Source organism: Chiloscyllium plagiosum, unplaced genomic scaffold (genome assembly GCF_037043375.1).
Source record: "Chiloscyllium plagiosum isolate Xiang-an unplaced genomic scaffold, Cpla_swu_hap1 HiC_scaffold_13, whole genome shotgun sequence".
NCBI lineage: Eukaryota > Metazoa > Chordata > Chondrichthyes > Orectolobiformes > Hemiscylliidae > Chiloscyllium > Chiloscyllium plagiosum.
The window spans coordinates 50626719-50646124 of record NW_028270151.1 but is presented as its reverse complement, the minus strand read 5'-3'; the positions used below and the strand labels follow the sequence as shown (position 1 = coordinate 50646124).

The following is a 19406-nucleotide window of genomic DNA, read 5'->3' as shown; positions in this document are numbered from 1 at the left end:
ATATCCACAATAAGTCACAGCACTGCTTTGAACAGACACAGGACATGAAATGTCCGTGCTAATGCTGTTAAATGAAAAAAATCATGGGTGCAAATAATGCCTCACTATTATAATCCAATGGTTTTATTGTGAATCAGTGGATCCTTTTCAGAAAATGTGCCAAAGTAGGTCATAGCTGTAGAAAAACAAAAGATCTACAAATTGCCCATATAAAGAGTTTAGTGAGGGAGGAGACAAACCCAAACTTTTCCGAGAGAAAATTAGTTATCCAGACCTAACGTTTTGGCAAGCTAGTACTTAATGTCAATGGTGATCTCACAAAAGTCAAATTAGACAGTGATGTAAGTTTACAATATTATTAAGTTGTGAGCTTTGGTTTAAAAAGAAACATCATCTACATGTTCCAGGAGCTACAGCATGTACTGGTAAAGATATGATACAGGCAACTTTCCAATATATGAAACACCAATTACCAGAAAACCTGTATGCATTTCTCAAGCAGGAAATTCTCACTCCTGGGAGAAATGCCTTATTGACCTCCATCCTATTAAACAGACGGATGTGGTTACAGTGCAACGAGTTAAGGATGAGCTGGTAGATTTTACCAGGCTCCAGACACCTAAGAAAAAATGTTGGAATAAGAATTATTTTTCATACTGTCATTGAGATTGGCATTTGGCAGAAATGTGGTTTTTTTCCCTGCATTCAAAATTGAAGAGAATTTAGTCTCCAAGATGTGCAAACTTTGCAAGGAAACACGCAGAAAGAAACATCAAATGGATAGTATATTTCTCTTAAGGTAATTGAAACATCTACAACTGGATTGAGTTAGGTTGCAATACAGTTGAGAAAGTGTTTATGACAGATTCAAATCTGACATAAGATGCCAAGATAACTTGGGAGAGCCAAGTTCGAGTGAAATATTTGGCCACCTTTCCTTTCACAGAAAATCCTCAAAAATAATACTGGAGATCCCATCAAGCAATAATGGAATTGAGGGAGCGAACAAGTTGATTTTAGGAATTGCTCACTCCCAAAGGGCAAACAAGAAAATCCAAACTAATGGACAAAATTAAAACCATTGCTGCATCTACTTCAATACAGATTGTGAGCCAGTACAGAGAGATTGAGATCAAAAATCCACTGACTCAGTTTGAAAATGTGATGCATACAAATCATTGAAAGCTACCACAATGAAGAGATCAGCAATGTCCAGAGACTCAGGACACTGAAGAAAAAATGCTTCAGCAGGGGCCCCTTTTTCTAAAAACAAAATGCAAGTAATTAACAGTCTTCCAGTTCTGAGGGAACTACAAACCTCAGACCATCAGGAAGACAGAGTCACTGTCAAGTTCCTTCTAACCATTGTAATATGTATACAATACAGTAATAACATGTATACAATTACTGCGATGTGATAACTGTATTCTTGTTTCCTACAAGAGAATGTTGCAGCTAGACCAAAAGGTGGCTGTACTATTTCATTCTAGAGCATGTAGACCCAGGAGAAATGTATACCAAAACGTTATTGCTGGCTTCACATATGATATGGTGATGAGCATCATCACACAATGACTAACACCTCCAACGCCTGATACATCCACTGACTAAAATGTGGCCAGTGCTCCAGGTTTCCTCATAGGTTTGTGTCCGGTTTGGACTGCATATGAAAAAACTCTTGAACAGTCTCCAGCCAATAATTCTGTGACAAATTACATCTTGGGAAGACCCCATTCAGAATGTAGGACAGGAAGGCAAACTGTGAGACAATCCCAGAAAATCTCAGATGATTGGCCAGCATGGTTTTTTTGAGGGAGGATGTTGTGTCAGCAGAGGTTTCGAAAACAGGAGCTACACCTGAGCAGAGACGGAACTGTTAATACTAACAAAGATAAAGATGAATAATGGATATTGGGTAGTCAACATTTCTGGACAAAAGAGGATCAAGGGGTGAAAGTTGAGTGTTGAGAACAGGAACTAATGATATTTGAGAAAGATGTAGCTTCAGAGATTGACCAGGGAAGAATTGGGAAGAGGTTTGACTTGGTGTGTAAAAAAGGGCAAATAGTTTCGACAAATAAATAGATAGATGTTCTAAATGTTTAGTGGCAAAGAAATCAGTGAGTTCCTCACATTTGCTGCTGATGGTGAAGTTGGTGGAGTCTGGGGAGGAAAGCCTATTGAGATGGCTGATGGTGAAGCAGCAAAGGACAGTGTTTATTTTTCTTTTGTAGATTTCAAAATGGGTACAGAATAGAAGGAGACCAGTTGTAGTGATGTCGGCTCTTTGCAAGAGACCCTCAGCTAATTCCACTTTCCTGCCTTTTTTTCCAAGCCAAGTGATATTGTCTTTTTTTTCCAGATGATTATATGATTCACTTTTCAAAGCACGATTCACTTTGCCTCCACTGCACTCTACTCTCTGGGACGGCATTCCCAATCTCAGTACCATACGGCATAAAAAAGGCTCTTCATTATGTATCCTTCACAATTCTTTGGGTCCTCTATGTCCTCTGTTCCTTGATCCTCCCACCAATGTAAAGGTTTCTCCCTATCTGCACTTTAGGAAGGATGTGATTGCACTTGAGGGGGTGCTGAAGACATTCACCAGTGTGTGGCCTCGCCTTAAGCACTTGAACTGGATAAGCTTGGGTTGTGTTTTTTTGGAGCAGAGAAGGTGAAGTGGGACCTGGTAGCTGCACATAAGATCATAAGAGGCATTCACAGGATGGATAGAAAACAGCCACTGCCTTTAGCTGAAGGGCTAGTAATGAAGGTGCTCACTTTTAAGGTGGTCGGCAAGAGATTTAGAAGAAATTTGAGGAAGATTTTTCTTCACTCAAATGGAAGTGTGGTCTGGAATACATTGCTTGGGAGATGTGGTGGAGACGAGTAACATCATGAGTACTTGGGTGAGCACCTGAAGTGTCATAACATAAAGGGCTCAGTGCTGGAAAGTGGGACTAGCATAGATTTAGGATAGTTTTGGTGGTATAGACTCGATGGGCTGAAGGGCCTCTTCTGAACTCTGGTTCTGTTATTAACTGAAGATTATTAAGTGGCATTTTCTCACGTGCTTTTGGATGTCCATGTACATCATATTGGCTGTTTTTTAAAATTCATATATAACACAATTTTCCTCATCAGCCCTCTCTGTTACCTCACTGAAAAAAAAACTCAGTTAACATGGTTAAACATAACTTACCTTCAACAAATCTGTGATGGATTTCCTTACTTAATCCACATTTGTCTAAGTCACTGTAATATTGTCCTGCATGCATTGTTTCTAAAAGATTTCCCACTGCCTAGGGCCAAATTCACAGTATTTTGTTTGCATTGTGGGGCAGTCTACAACGTTTACAGTCATTTTGTTTGTGTTTACTTTTTCTGGCGTAAATTAAAATTCATGTTTGAAGTTGTTAAATTGCTTTCCTGTTTGTGATATTCCCTTCCTGGACAGTCATAATCTGAAGGTCTCCGTTGGGTATTGGGTCCAGGGCAGCTTGAGAGGTTGCTTTGGATGGGATGACACTCCTGGTATGACTACATCTGGTCTCCTATTCTGTACGCATTCTGAAATCCAGAAGAGAAAATAAATCATGTTGCCTGGTGGTTAACCAGTGACTAGGATGAGAAAATGCCATTGTATGTGCGAGGGAGTATAATCTATGCTGGCAATGTGCTGTGAGTGGTGAATATTGTGCTGGTACCAGAATGTTTTAAGCTGGTGCTAGAATTGAATGCATGAGATGTCATGGGGTAAAGTAGGTTATTAATGAGTTGAGTTTGGTAGGATATGGTGAGAAACCTTGCAAGGCCATGCAGTGAAAAGCCCTCCAAATAGCATGGTGCAGCTGACAGTTAGGGCTGAATCTTATGTTTTCTTTTGGCTGTAATTCCATAAGATGGCTTTGTCTTTAATAAAGACTATATATGTAGAAAGTCGACAGGAGTTGGCAAGGTTGGACTGAATATGAAGATGGATATGACATTATTTTCGAGAGAAAAATCTTTAGTAAGAACCAGGAAATCCCTGGATTCAGAAGGCGGAGGGCAAAATGGTTGAAATGAAATTTAAATTTTTAACTAGATATTAGCCATTAACTCATAGGTTCAAGTACTCTGACTTATTCTGTGCTGTATTATTGAAACATTTAAATGTTGTTACTGCAGTTAAATCCCTCATTTCGTGCAGTGATCCTTAGTGGGGCCATGACTCCATGGAGCCTGCGGTCTTGCAATGCAGTTGGTATTAAATTAAGCTAGTTTGCTATTCCTAGTAGAAATCACTGGCAAGAATACTGCAAGTAGTGATGTGTGTTGACAACCTCACTGAAGGATCAATGATCCAGATATAATTAATACGGGCTTGACTGATAGTTCACACTACTGGGAAATAAGTCAACATAAATGATAAACTTTAATTTCATAGTTTCATACTGAGATATTGATTAAGTTGCATATTTTAAAAATAAGCACGTACAAACATGCTCTGTATTTAACTTTCATTGACCTCATTGATGTCTTAATGTAAAAATTGTATTGTTGACAATTACAGTCCATCATATGAATTCCAAAGTGCCGCGTAGTCAGCATTTTCACGAAGCAGTGCAATTGCCTGTCTATGCAGCAACCCAGTGGTTTCTGCATGGGCCATGAATAGGAAGGGTTTCTAGGCATATGGGCCAAATACTTGCAAATGGACTAGGTCAGTTTATGATGTTTGGTTGGTGCGGATGAGTTGGACCGAAGGACCTGTTTCTATGCTGTATAACTCTATGATATTATGTTGTTCTCGTCACATTGCATCATGAGAATGACGGTCCAAGATAAATGGTAAAGAGCTCCTAACCTTTGTTATATATAGCGGTTCAATACATTGAATAACCTTTTATACATAAGATTATCCTGGGAACTTGTACGGTTATAGTGGCATATCTTCAGCATCAGAAATCTTGAATTGCACAAGAAATCAAGATTAAGGAGTAAGTGATAAGTGGCTTACACTCTAGCTCATAATGATCCATATTTTCTTCAGTTCCAAGCTTCCACAAAACCACTCAATAGTTGAAAGGCCAATTTTCACAGCTTGCTTCTGTTTTAAGAACAACACTTATTGAAGTTTTACTGAATTCTTGCAGTTTCACACCAGCACCATGCAGATGAAAATATGATGCTAAGAGTCTGTCAGTGATGTCATTCATTGGACATAGATTTAAAAATTGCTTGCTCAGATTTAGGTAATTGATTGCATTGGCTGTCCTTAGCCAGAAGACACATTCAGCATATATGAGAAATTTCTCAAACCAAATTCATAACAATTGATATTGTGATCTCAACAGTGGTAGACTGTATACTTCTACTGAGACAAAAGAAGCCATGGATTTAGCACCTTGATTGAGTCCCACACTTCACTTTAAAGCTTGTTTAAAATTTTCTGTTGACAACCTATTTAATATATAAATTAAATAACTGAGGGGGAAGGAAATGCCTGATTTGAAGAGTATACTGATTAGACATTCAGAAAACTATGAAGGAAGTTATTAATGATAAGGTTCTAATACACATTGCAAGCTGTTACAAGCAAATCTGGGACAATACTAGCCAAATTAAATTTCCTCTGGCATTTCATTTGGGAAAACAAAGGTTTGGTTATTAGTTTTCAGTTTGCTTACACAAACCAAAATTTGAATGAAGAGACTTTGAGCTTGTTGCCTTCAATTTTGCACCTCTGAAAAAATGTCTGCACTTTCAGCACTCACAGAACCCCTATAGTATAGACGCAGGTCCTTCAGCTCATTGAGTTCACACCAATTCTCTGCAGAGCATCCCAGCCATATCTCACTTCTCTACCCTATCCCTGTATTCCTGCATTCTCCACCTGGCCTGTACATCCATGAGCATTATGAACAATTTAGCATGGCCAATCCACTTATTGTATATATAGAAATTACAAAGTAGAAGGCAACAAACACCATCCATCATCCTTGTATAGTTGCTGTATCTTTAACTGTAGCTAACTACTTTAATCCTATTTCACTGCTCATTCTCCATATAAGTTTGTGTACATTTGCAGAAATGTATTTAATTTTTTAATTCCTTCCTTGGATGTGGTTATTACGGGTATGGCCAGCATTTATTGCAGTCCCTAAGTGTCCTTGAACTGAGTGATTTGTTTGGCTATTTCAGAGGTCACTTGAGGGTCTAAAGTCAAGTATAAACCAGACAAGGAAAGAATGGCAGTTCTGCTTCCCTCAAGGACATTAGTGAATCAATAGGCTTTTATAACAATTGACAATAGCTTCACAATTACTATCACTGAGATTTTAGTTTGCAGATTTGTTAATTGGTTTTAAATTCAATCAACTGCCATAGTTCAATTTGTACCCAATTCTCCAGGATATTAATCTGAGACGTCTGGCTTGCCCAATGATATTACAACTCCCAGTCAATCTCTTTTTAAGCAGTGTCAGTCTACCTCAGGAACAACTTATGGAAAACTACAGGGTGATAAAAGTGGTTTCTTTGAAATGCAGCCCATTTTGTATATGACTGGGTTGAGTAAATCTGCTGACCTTTGAAGAAAGGCTACAATAATGACAGATTTCTAAGAAACTAACAAAACCACATAACTTGGCAAGGTCAGTAGCCTAACTCTTAGTGTGGGTTGGAGAGATTAAATGGCCATGAGATAAGAGGATGATGAACTTGAAAGTTGGTGGAATATCTTTTTGTGCAGAGCTTGGGGGAGGAACAAGATAGATACCTTTGGTGACGACGTTGTACTTAGGCGGTTGGTAGTGAACAACCATTTTCAATAAGAGGTGAGAGGAATGGAACAAGATAGGATACTCAAAAAAGGTGGAGATGCCAGATGTGTAGAGGTCAGATTAAGGTGGTGAGCACCAAAGCACAGCCATGACCATCCGAGTGGAAAAAGTAGCCAGATGTGAAGGCTTCATTAATGGGAAAGGTATCATTACCCCTCAATAGTTCCATTAGGTCATGATGTCAATGCATTCATCCATAATAAGTTCATGGTTGGCAAGGGCCTTGTTTACAAACGAATGGACATTCTGAAGGGTGATAAGTTTAGTGGAGGTGAGAACTGATTGGACAGAGTCCACAGGATCAGCAATGGGAAGGATGAGTTGAACAAGGAGGAGATTAGCAAGGTTAGGTTGTTGGTTTGCTTGCTGAGCTGGTGGGTTGGCCCGGAACTCGATTAACAAACATATCAATTTGGACCCCATTTACCAAACTCTCAGAAACCGATACGGAAATGATATCACCCACCACAACAGACCAAGACACACAAATAGCAAATGGGACAGAACACTGACACTTTGCCGGGGGCTTACTAATGATACTACCCGGCATGGTGACGAAATGTCTGAAAACAAACCCACCAGCTTAGTGAGCAAACCGACAACCTGAGCTACAAATCATCTTCAAGATCTCAATTAGCAAGGTTAGCTTGCACTGGGCAGGAAGGTCCACAAGAAAGAGCAATGGGACAGTTTGGGTTGTTTTTTAGTATAAGCCAGTACCAAGATGCTCAATGAGCTTGTTGGAGGATCCGCGAGAGGCACAGGGGGATGGGGTGGGCTTTCTAAGGGAAGCCAACCCAACACAACAGCAAGAAAGCAGGAACATTGAGGAGTACTGGAGGGATCGGGCAGAATTAGGGTCGAGTACCTCAAGGGAAGGCAGTGTGTTGCAAGAGTTTCTAGGAGCAGTATCTGCCATGCTTTGACTGCTGATCTCTTTCTCTTTCACTGCCATTACTAGACAAATCTGACAATGTTAATCCTTTATGAACCAAGACTTTCCATTCTGAGCACGAATCCTACCTACAATTACTGCTTCATTAGTCCAGATGAGGAATACTCCTAATTCTTAATTCCCCTTGTTCTGGCTGCGGATAATTCTCCAAGTTGGCTAACAAGAAACCTCATAGTCGAAGCCAAAAGAAAAGATTCTACCCTCCGTTCAATCTCCATCCCAATGTAGCACACTTGGGTTATCCGAGAGACCAATGTAAATTTTTATGATCCATCTTAAACTTGTTCTTTAACCTGTTTCATCAATTATTCTTTAATTCAAATTTTCCTTTGATGTTGAATGGACATGAATAATTTGTTTTAAACTTTAATACTGTGGTGTGATTCTTTCAGTTACATACAGGACGTTAGAATTTAGTTTTAAAAGTTAATCATTAGCTAACATATTCTTGTTTTTGGATTAGGGGAGTTTGGGTTAATAACCTCTCTCTTTTCTCTTTTCCCCCTTCCAACTTCATCCCTCATCCCTACTCCCCACAGTTGGCCTCATCAAAACCTGTAATTCTTTTTAATACACAGCTATATTATACTTCAACAAAATTATACTACTAGTCAAAATTAAGAAACCAATTATAAGTTTTCTTGAGTTTAAGTAAAAGAAATTTTATTACTTCCTAATTCCAAGAAAAATAATAAAATGTGAAATCAAAGAGACATGCAAACATGGTTATCAAGCATATAAAATGGAGAATGTCTAATAGAAAAAGATCAGGAATAGGGAGTTTAAAAATAAGTCCTTTAGAGACCTGAAGGTGTTACGTTTAATCTGAAATTATAATTGTTCAATCGATTTCTTGTGCCCTCAGGCATAACAAAATTTGTAGATATATTTGAGTTCTCAGTGAATCGATTTTTCTCTGATTTGTTTTTTGTTAAACTTCCTTTTTTAAGAAGTGGAGTGAAATGATGAAGGTGAGAGAGGGAGACAGAGAGGACAAGCCATTGAGTTTTGATGTTACAAATCCATTTCCCTATTTCTCTGCCCAAAAGATGTTACCTAAAATGCAGTTCCTGAGTGTGTTCCTTAGTGTGTTTGACTTTTTTTTCCCAGGCTAGGTAATCTGCAGGTAACTTTAATACTAATATGTGAAACTTTCCAAAGGTGTAAATCAAACAGCTGATACAAATCTAATGATGGGCCAGTGATTTTGTTGACATTTTAGTTTCAATTCAGACTGAGTCTTGATGGTTTCATGAACCGATTAGATTAGATTCCCTACAATGTGGAAACAGGTCTTTCAGCCCAACATGTCTACACCGACAGTCCAAAGAGTACCCACCCAGACCCATTTCCTTACATTTACCCCTGACTAACGCACCTAAGACAATGGGCAATTTAGCATGGCCAATTCACCTGACCTGCACATCTTTGGACTGTGGGAGGAAACCGGAGCACCCGGAGGAAACCCACGGGGACATGGGCAGAACGTGCAAACTCCACACAGACAGTCACCCGAGGCGGGAATTGAACCCTGGTCCATGGTGCTGTGAGGCAGCAGTGCTGACCACTGAGCTCTACTTGTGGCCAGATGATCACTGACCATCAATGGTTTTCCCTTTAGAAAACCCTCTTAGTCCTTAAAAGGTCCCAGGTTCTAAAGATAATATGATGAAAGTCGATAGTTGACAGTTTTTTTTAATCATTGTCATAACAATCCCCTGTTGTAAGTGTGAAAATCTGAATTTAATCTCTGCAACACTATGATCCTTTAAGGTATATGGCTGGCATAAATGTGCTATTTTGAATTTCCTTTACTAATTTGCTTACCTGATGTGATCTTACCCTATATATCATCAGCATATACAATTTTGAAGGAAAAATGTTTCTTTTTCAATGTGCTTACAGCTTCTCATAGACTTATTATGCACACTTGATTGGTATTTAGTGAACTCTTTCAACGTGGCACCCTTGACGGGCATATCTAAGAATCTAAGTCAAGAAGTGTGAATTAAAATGTTTAACTCAATGAAAGTGAAATACAGACAAATATAAAACATGCAAGTGAGAAAAATTAGAGGCAATGGAAGTGTTGTAAGTAGTTATTATTTGAATTTTATATTCTACTAAAATTCCTAACAATTCAAACCTGATTTAATTGAATTCCATGATCTTTCAAGTAGAGTTTCTCTATCCTTTTTTCTGAATAGTCAATTCTTACTAAGTTATGACTCTACTATGACTGTCTCTCCCTCATTATGGGCATTTAAGCGGGCATTGGATAGGCATATGGAGGATAGTGGGCTAGTGTAGGTTAGGTGGGCTTGGATCGGCGCAACATTGAGGGCCGAAGGGCCTGTACTGCGCTGTATTCTTCTATGTTCTATGTTCTATGTTCTATGTTCTATGTCTCACGTACTAAAATATCAAGAGTAGACCATGTATTCCCTCAAATCTGTCCTGCAATTCATTTGGATCATGGCTAGTATATAAGACCATAAGACCATAAGACATAGGAGCGGAAGTAAGGCCATTCGGCCCATCGAGTCCACTCCGCCATTCAATCATGGCTGATGGGCATTTCAACTCCACTTACCCGCATTCTCCCCGTAGCCTTAATTCCTTGTGACATCAAGAATTTATCAATTTCTGCCTTGAAGACATTTAGCGTCCCAGCCTCCACTGCACTCTGTGGCAATGAATTCCATAGGCCCACCACTCTCTGACTGAAGAAATGTCTCCGCATTTCTGTTCTGAATTTACCCCCTCTAATTCTAAGGCTGTGTCCACGGGTCCTAGTCTCCTCGCCTAACGGAAACAATTTCCTAGCGTCCACCCTCTCCAAGCCATGTATTATCTTGTAAGTTTCTATTAGATCTCCCCTTAATCTTCTAAACTCCAATGAATACAATCCCAGGATCCTCAGCCGTTCCTCATATGTTAGACCTACCATTCCAGGGATCATCCGTGTGAATCTCCGCTGGACACGCTCCAGTGCCAGTATGTCCTTCCTGAGGTGTGGGGACCAAAACTGGACACTACTCCAAATGGGGCCTAACCAGAGCTTTATAAAGTCTCAGTAGCACAACAGAATTTTACCAATAACCGAGGTTAGGCTAATTGGCCTATAATTTTCCATCTTTTGCCTTGATCCTTTCTTGAACAAGGGGGTTACAACAGCGATCTTCCAATCATCCGGGACTTTCCCTGATTCCAGTGACTTTTGAAATATCTCAACCAACGCCTCCGCTATTTTCTCAGCCACCTCCCTCAGAACTCTAGGATGTCGCCCATCGGGGCCAGGAGATGTATCAATTTTAAGATCTTTCAGCTTTTCTAGCACTTTCTCTTTTGTAATGGCAACCATACTCAACTCAGCCCCCTGACTCCCTTTAATTGTTGGGATATTATTCATGTCTTCCACTGTGAAGACTGACGCAAAGTACTTATTAAGTTCTCCTGCTATTTCCTTATCTCCCATCACTAGGCTTCCAGCATCAGTTTGAAGTGGCCCAATGTCTACTCTTGCCTGTCGTTTATTTCTTATGTACTGAAAGAAACTTTTACTATAATTTCTAATATTACTGGCTAGCCTACCTTCATATTTCATCCTCTCCTTCCTTATTTCTCTCTTTGTTATCCTCTGTTTGTTTTTGTAGCCTTCCCAATCTTCTGATTTCCCAGTGCTCTTGGCCACTTTATAGGATCTCTCTTTTTCTTTGATAGATTTCCTGACTTCCTTTGTCAGCCATGGCTGTCTAATCCCTCCCCGGATAATCTTTCTCTTCTTGGGGATGAACCTCTGTACAGTATCCTCAATTATACCCACAAACCCCTGCCATTTTTGCTCTACTGTCTTCCCTGCTAGGCTCTGCTTCCAGTCTATTTTCGTCAGTTCCTCTCTCATGCCCTCATAATTCCTTTATTTAACTGTAACACCATTACATCCGATTTTGCCTTCTCTCTTTCAAACTGCAGATTGAACTCTACCATATTATGATCGCTGCTTCCTAAGTGTTCCCTTACTTTAAGATTTTTTTACAAAGTCTGGTTCATTACATAACACTAGGTCCAGAATAGCCTGCTCTTTTGTGGGCTCCATGACAAGCTGTTCCAAAAAGCCATCCTGTAAGCATTCCATGAATTCTCTTTCTTTGGATCCACTGACAACATTATTTACCCAGTCCACCTGCATATTGAAGTCTCGTGATCACCGTGACCTTGCCTTTCTGACATGCCCTATCTATTTCCCAGTACATGTTGTACCCCTGGTCCTGACCACTGTTAGGAAGTCTGTACATAACTCCCACTATGGTTTTTTTGCCTTTGTGGTTCCTCAATTCCACCCACACAGACTCCACATCATCCGACGCTATGTCATTCAGCACCATAGATTTAATTTTGTTCTTAACTAACAAGGCAACCCCGCCCCCTCTACCCACCTCCCTGTCTTTTCGATAAGTTGAAAACCCTTGGATGTTTAACTGCCAGTCCTGACCCCTCTGTAACCGTGTCTCTGTGATGCCTACCACATCATAATCATTCACGATGATCTGTGCCATTAGTTCGTCTGCTTTGTTATGAATGCTACGAGCATTCAGGTAAAGTGCCTTAATATTAACTTTCTTATCATTAGAGATATTGGAAGTCATAAGATGTCCTAAGTTATCCTTCCTTTTTGCTGCATTCCCAGTCTGTCTCAAGTTTAAATCTGCCTGCACATATGCTATCCTGCCGCTTATCTTTCCATTTAACTCCATACTCCCTGTCACTTTCACTTTCCCTTCTCCCCAATTCAGAAGTTTAAAGTCCTACTGACCACCCTATTTATCCTCTTCGCTAGAACATTGGTTCCTGCTCTGTTCAGGTGGAGACCGTCCCAACGGTACAGATCCCCCCAGTTCCAAAACTGATGCCAATGCCCCATAAAGTGGAATCCCTCTTTTCCACACCAATCCCTTAGCCATGTGTTTACTTCCCTAATTTTCTTATCCCTATGCCAATTGGCACGTGGCTCGGGCAGTAATCCGGAGATTATGACCCTTGAGGACCTGTACTTCAATTTCCTTCCTAGTGCTCGATAATCCCCAAACAGGTCCTCCATCCTAGCTTTGCCCTATGTTGTTAGTCCCAATGTGGACCACAACAACTGGATCCTCCCCCTCCCGCTCCAATATCCTTTCAAGCCGGTCAGAGATGTCCCGAACCCTGGCACCGGGTAGGCAACACACCATGCGAGACTCCCGATCCGGCTTGCAAAGGATACTATCTGTCCCCCTAATTATAGAATCCCCTATAACAACTACTTGTCTTTTTGCTCCCCCCCCCCCCATGAATGGCCTTCTGCACCATGGTGCCGTGGTCAGCTGGCTCATCCTGTCCAGAGCCCTTTTCCTCATCTGTACAGGGAGCAAGAATCTCATACCTGTTGGACAAGGTCAAGGGCTGAGGCTCCTGCACTCCTGAACTCAGGTTCCCCCTACCTGCCTCACTTACAGTCACACTCTGATGTCCCTGATCACTAACTGGATGTGAATTACTTAATCTCCCAGGTGTGACTGCCTCCTGAAACAAAGTGTCCAGGTAACTCTCCCCCTCCCGGATGTGCCGCAGTGTTTGAAGCTCAGATTCCAGATCATCAACTCTGATCCGGAGTTCTTCCAGCAACCAACACTTGCTGCAGATGTACTTCAACTCCAAATGCTCACCTTAGAACCATACGCTTGATAAATATTTTAAGCAGTAATCTATCTATTTCAGAGTTCAAAATTCAGTTCAAACAATTTTAAAGTTTAAATTTAAAGATGTCAGTTATATCATAACTAATCCTTGGGCGTTGAAGTTAATTGAACTCCACCTAGTGCCATCCTGCCTGAGATCAGCTAATCCTGCAGTAATGAAGACTTAAAAAAGATGTTAAGCTTATCTGTGACTTAGAAGGAAGGCATTTGGCTTCTCGTTCCTGTGCTATCTGTTTGAAACTTGAACAGGTTAGTCATGCTCCACCACTCGGTCCATTTAATCCTGTCATGTTTTCCCTTTTTCAAGTATATATCCAATTCCCTTTTGAATGTTAGCATTAAACCTGCTTTCACCACCTTTTTCAGACTGCGTATTCCATAGTGTGATATTTTACTGCAAAAAAAGCTCATCTCCACTTCAGTCTTAAGCATGTATCTTTAGATTACTAATCTGCCTGCCAGCAAAACACTTCCTCCTTTTTTCTCCAATTAGGATCTTGCAGAATCTTGAGTACCTTCAATAAATTTTGCCATAACACTCTCTGCTTTATAAGAACAGTCCTAGCCTCTTAGAGGTCTTCGAATTATTCACAACACAAACTTGAAAGGTAAACAAAGAAGCTTCCTTCACCACAAACAGCCCCCAGTGCTGAAATGTTAAGTGACATAACACTCAAAGGAAGCTACTTACCTCAGCATGTCTTATCCTGCTCTTTAAAAGAACTGTCCAATTAGTTCCACATTCTGGATATTTCCCCTGCACATTTTCCTACTTCGAATATTCATCCAAACCCCTTTTGAAATGTATTATTGTGTTTACTTCTAATATCCTTTCAGGTAATGTATTCTAAATTATTACAGCATTAAAACAAATCATTTAGCCTGTATTTCTTTTGCAAAATACTTTTAAATCTCTGTTCACTAGGTTGCATCTCTACTATCATTGGAAATGACTTGTCCTTATTTATTCTAATGAAATCCATTATAATTTGAACATCACATTAAATCTGTCCTCAAACTTCACTGGAATCAGCATTAATTTCAGTAATTTCTCTTCTTAATTAAAGTCTTCCTTCCCTTGTATCATTCGAGCAAGTCCTTTTCCATGATGTTGACTTTTGTTTTTACAGTGTAGTATCTAGAACATAAGTATTACGAGCAAGAGTAGGCCATCTGACCCTTTAAGCCTGCTCTGCCAATCAATAAGATCATGGCTGACCTTTTCGTGGGCTGAGCTCCACTTACCCGTTCTCTCACCATAACCCTTTCTTCCTTTATTGTTCAAAACAAAAACTATCTTCGCTTTAAAAATGTGTACTGAAGTAGCATCAACTACTTCACTGGACAGGGAATTCCATAGATTTACAACTGTGTGTGAAGAATTTCCTTCTCAGTTCAGTCTTAAATCTGCTCCCTGTAATTTTGAGTCCATGTCATTTTGTCCTAGTTTCATCTGTTAGTGGAAACATCTTCTTTTATCTTATCTCTTCCCTTCACAATTTTATATGTTTCTATTAGATTCCCCCCTCATTCTTTTAAATTCCAATGAATATAGTCCCCATCTATTCAGTCTGTCCTGATAAAGCAACCCCCTCAACTCCGAAATTAACCCAGTGAACTTCCTCTGCACCTGGTCTAGTGCCAGTACATCCTTTCTCAAGTAAGGAGACCAAAACTGCACTCAGCACCCTGTACAGCTGCAACATAACCTCCCTGCTTTTAAACTCAATCTCTTTAGCAGCGAAGGACAAAATTCCATTTGCCTTCCTAATTACCTGTGGTACCTGCACACCAACCCTGTGATTCATGCACAAGATCACCCAAGTCCCTCTGCATAGCAGCATGCTGCAACTTTTTACCATTCAGGTAATAATCCTTTTCACTGTTACTCCTACGCAAATGGATGCATTCACATTTATTGACATTATATTCCATCTGCCAGACCTTTGCCCACTCACTTAGTGTCAATGTTCCTCTGCAAAGTTTCACAGTCCTCTGCACACTTTGCTCTGCCACTCTTCTTGGTGATGAGAATTGGTCACAGTGCTTCATTTGAGTTTTAATGTTGTTGTTTTTAAATAAAGGTTTAGTACTGTATGAAAACATCTAGCAACAGAGAAATGAGAACAAACCCATTGAGCGAGAAGAAAACTATGAAAGGTGGATAGAATGATCAGCCATGTCAAAGGCTAGTGACATTAGAAAGAAGAAGGAATAGTAAAGATAGTCACAAATGTTGGGTATGTTCTGTGGACCAATGGTTAGGGCTATTTCCATTATTGATTGTGGGAGCTGATGTTTCTGTTCAATGTGCTAGTAAGTGCAAGGGTTTGAACATTTTTGTATGTTGCTTTATGACTGTCAGTGGATTTGAAGTGGATGCCAGCTTTTGAAAATCTCCTGATGCATCATTAGATTTTTTTTTTGGGCAAGAGTTTTATAATAATTCTGTAATTGAATTGAGTGACATTTTAAAATAAAATTGAGAAGTAATATTGGGTGCTATTCATAATTAATTTGTCAAGACACTACAGTCTGTGTATAGTTTGTTGTGAGTTCAGAAATGATTAGATGTGAAATATTTTCTGACTAGAAATGGACCTAGACATTGTAATAAAGTACTTTTTTGACATTTCCATTTACACATACTCTCAAGACAGGTGGGAACAATACTTTATAAAATATTTGTTACTTTAGTAGGTTTCATGTTACTTTGAATGTATTGAATTTGGCGGAGCACAAGAAGTCTTGCAGATAACTTTTATGCCTTGTCGCTTACAAGCAAACCTATGATTCTTGATGGAATTCATGCCTTTTAAGAGCCTCTGTTTCCACCAAAAAGGTTTTTATGAAAAGCATCTTCCATGTCATTCCAACAACATTAGCTTTCTCTTTGTCTGTGATTCAGTCTGGTCTTTGCATTTTTCACACATGAGACACTTCTTACTTCAATGATTATATTTATGGAATATTATTTAAATTTAAGAACTGTTAATTCATAAAATGAAGATCAAAAAAGTAAGTTTAAAGATTATTAATAGTTGTTAAAATGGTTTAATTCTATTTTGTGTTTAATTTAGACCTGAAAGAATTTATTATCACATTATCTGTTAGTGAGTGTAATTTATATTTTAAACAATCAAACAAAATGAGTGGCTGAAGCATATGTATAGTTTTTTTTAGTAAAGTAGGAACATTTCTTCCTTGTAATAAAATTAATAACAGACCTCTTATTTGAAATATAACTGCATGAAATAATATGATTTTAGGATAAATACCATTGTGTGTAATTACAATTTTTCCGTGGAGTTAACTTTCATTGATCCTGTGAAATGAAGTGTGAGTGTTTCCCTTAAAACATGTTTGGCAGCTGTTTGACATTTTTTACACTTATGTGCACATGTCTGGTTAAATGGAAAAATATGGAGAGAGTCGATCTGAAATTTAATTGTCAGCATCAATAATTCCTGTATGGGCAGAGGATTACAATAAACTTCAAATCATTCTGTACCTTCACAGTATGCTCTCTGGTACTTGGTGACATTTCCAAATGGTTATTAGTATAACTACAGTTTAACTTTTGCCTATTGCTACTTGTGGTCAGCTATTTAAGGTAAAAATTATAGCTGACATTAATTGAGAATTGGCATCCTTTTGACTGGACCCAAGTCTTGGCATGGGTGGATAGATTTTGCTTCAGAAAGGGAATGGGGATCATGAAGTTTGATTATAACCTACTTCCACACCCTTTATGTGCTACCTCCTCATTTAAGTGCTCACAATGAACATATAGTCATGTACCAAGTGACTGAGTCATGTCACACAATTCTGAGAGATTGCAAGTGTTTAACCTAGCCTTTGCTTTCTTAAAGTCAGCCTGTTCCACTTAAAGCCGGTGCTGGATGTCATTGTAAAAGCCATTTTGATGTGACATAGAAGTTGCACAGCATGGATGGAGCACTAGACATTTTGATCTGGAAGGTGAGAGATTCTCCATCCAAAAGCACTTAGGAAGACCCGCAAATTATTTTATGTCCTCTGATTTATATTTAAATTTGTATAGAATTATGCTAAAGTTTTATTTAGTGGTCCTGCAGCAAGTAATTTTTGGCCTGACCATATAAAGCCTGCTCATCATCTGCAAGGGACAAGTCAGGAATGTGATGGAATACTTACCACTTGCCTGTATAAGTGCAGCTCCAACAACACGTCAAAAAGCTGACAGCAGCTCAAAACTGTTTAATTGGTACCACATCCACTCCATCCACCATGGACACTCAGTAGTAGCAGCAGTGTGTTCCATTTACAAGATGCACTGCAGAAATTCACCAAGGGTCCTTAGTTACCATCTTCCAAACCCATGATGACTTCCACTTTAAGAAACAAGGGCAGTAGAATCATGGAAATACCACCACCTGCAAGTTCCACACCAAGCCACTCACCATCCTGATTTGGAAATCTGACGCCATCCTTCACTGTTGCTGGGTCAAAATCCTGGAATTCCCTCCCTAACGGCATTGTGGGTCAACCCACAGCATGTAGATGGTTCAAGATGCAGCTTCCCATCACTTTTTAAAGGGCATCTAGAGATGGGTAATAAATGCTGACCCAGAAAATGACACCCATATCCCATTCATAAATATTTGTAAAGGTTAGCTGGAAACTGCCTGCAGACAGTTGTGCATAGACAAGGGATATTTGTTTTCTTGTTAGCTGACTGAAGGAGCAGCTAACTCACTATACTGCTCAGCTCTTAGCAAAATATTTAATGTAACAGCACACTTACAAGTAGATAATTTGTCTTGAAGCACTTAACATGGCACACTGCAATTACTGGCAATTTTATCTCATGTCTAACATGGGATCATAACATAGAATATTGTAAAATACCACTGAGTGTGCACATTGCTTACTGTTCTGTCAAAAATGCACGTAGAAACTCAGATGACTAGGGCGCTTGTTTGATGCATTCTGCAGTGAGGGTGCTTAAAATGTTTTTATTGGTTCTGGTTTGCAGTAATTTATCTGTACCGAATTCTTCAGGATGGGCATTTGCACTTTGGTTGTATGTTGTAGCATGTCATATTTAATGCTTACCTCCTTCACAGGAAATTAAAATACATTAAAATAAATTGACTACGTTAATGTGAGTTAGATTGAGGAACTTGTACGAATTTGAAAATAGTGATGTGTCAGCAGGTCTCCAGTGGAGTTCTCACGAAATATTTGATGAACTTTGAAGATCACTTGGAAAGGTAACTTCCTAGGAAAAGGATAGTATGTAAATGTCCAACCAGTTAAGTGGCCCATCCCAAGAATTGGGTGGGGTGGCAGTATGGTGGCTCAGTGGTTAGCACTGCTGCCTCACAGCGCCAGGAACCTGGGTTCAATTCCATCCTTGCATGACTTTCTTTGTGCAGTTTGCACGTTCTTCTCATGTTTGCGTGGGTTTTTCTCTGTTTTCTCCAATTTCTTCCCACAGTCTAGAGATGTGCAGGTTAGGTGGATTGGCCATATTAAATTGCCCATTGTGTCCAGGGATGTGCAGGTGACATGGATTAGTTATGGGAAATGCAGGATTACAGGGATAGGGTAGTAGCTGGGTCTTGGTGGTGGGCAAGTTGTTGGAAGGAGTCCTGAGGGACAGGATCTACATGTATTTGGAAAGGCAAGGATTGATTAGGGATAGTCAACATGGCTTTGTGCGTGGGAAATCATGTCTCACAAATTTGATTGCATTTCTTGAAGAAGTAACAAACAGGGTTGATGAGGGCAGAGTGGTAGACATGATCTGTATGGACACCAGTAAGGCATTCGACATGGTTCCTCATGGGAGACTGGTGAGCAAGGTTAGATCTCATGGAATACAGGGAGAACTAGCCA

The 19406-nt window shown here is 39.6% G+C and overlaps 1 protein-coding gene across 9 annotated transcripts in view; it reads left to right on the top strand.

Annotated features, from left to right (window-relative positions):
- Positions 1-19406, top strand: part of naaladl2 (N-acetylated alpha-linked acidic dipeptidase like 2) — a 1006049-nt gene that overhangs the window by 327764 nt on the left and 658879 nt on the right. The gene's annotated exons all lie outside the window — the stretch shown is intronic.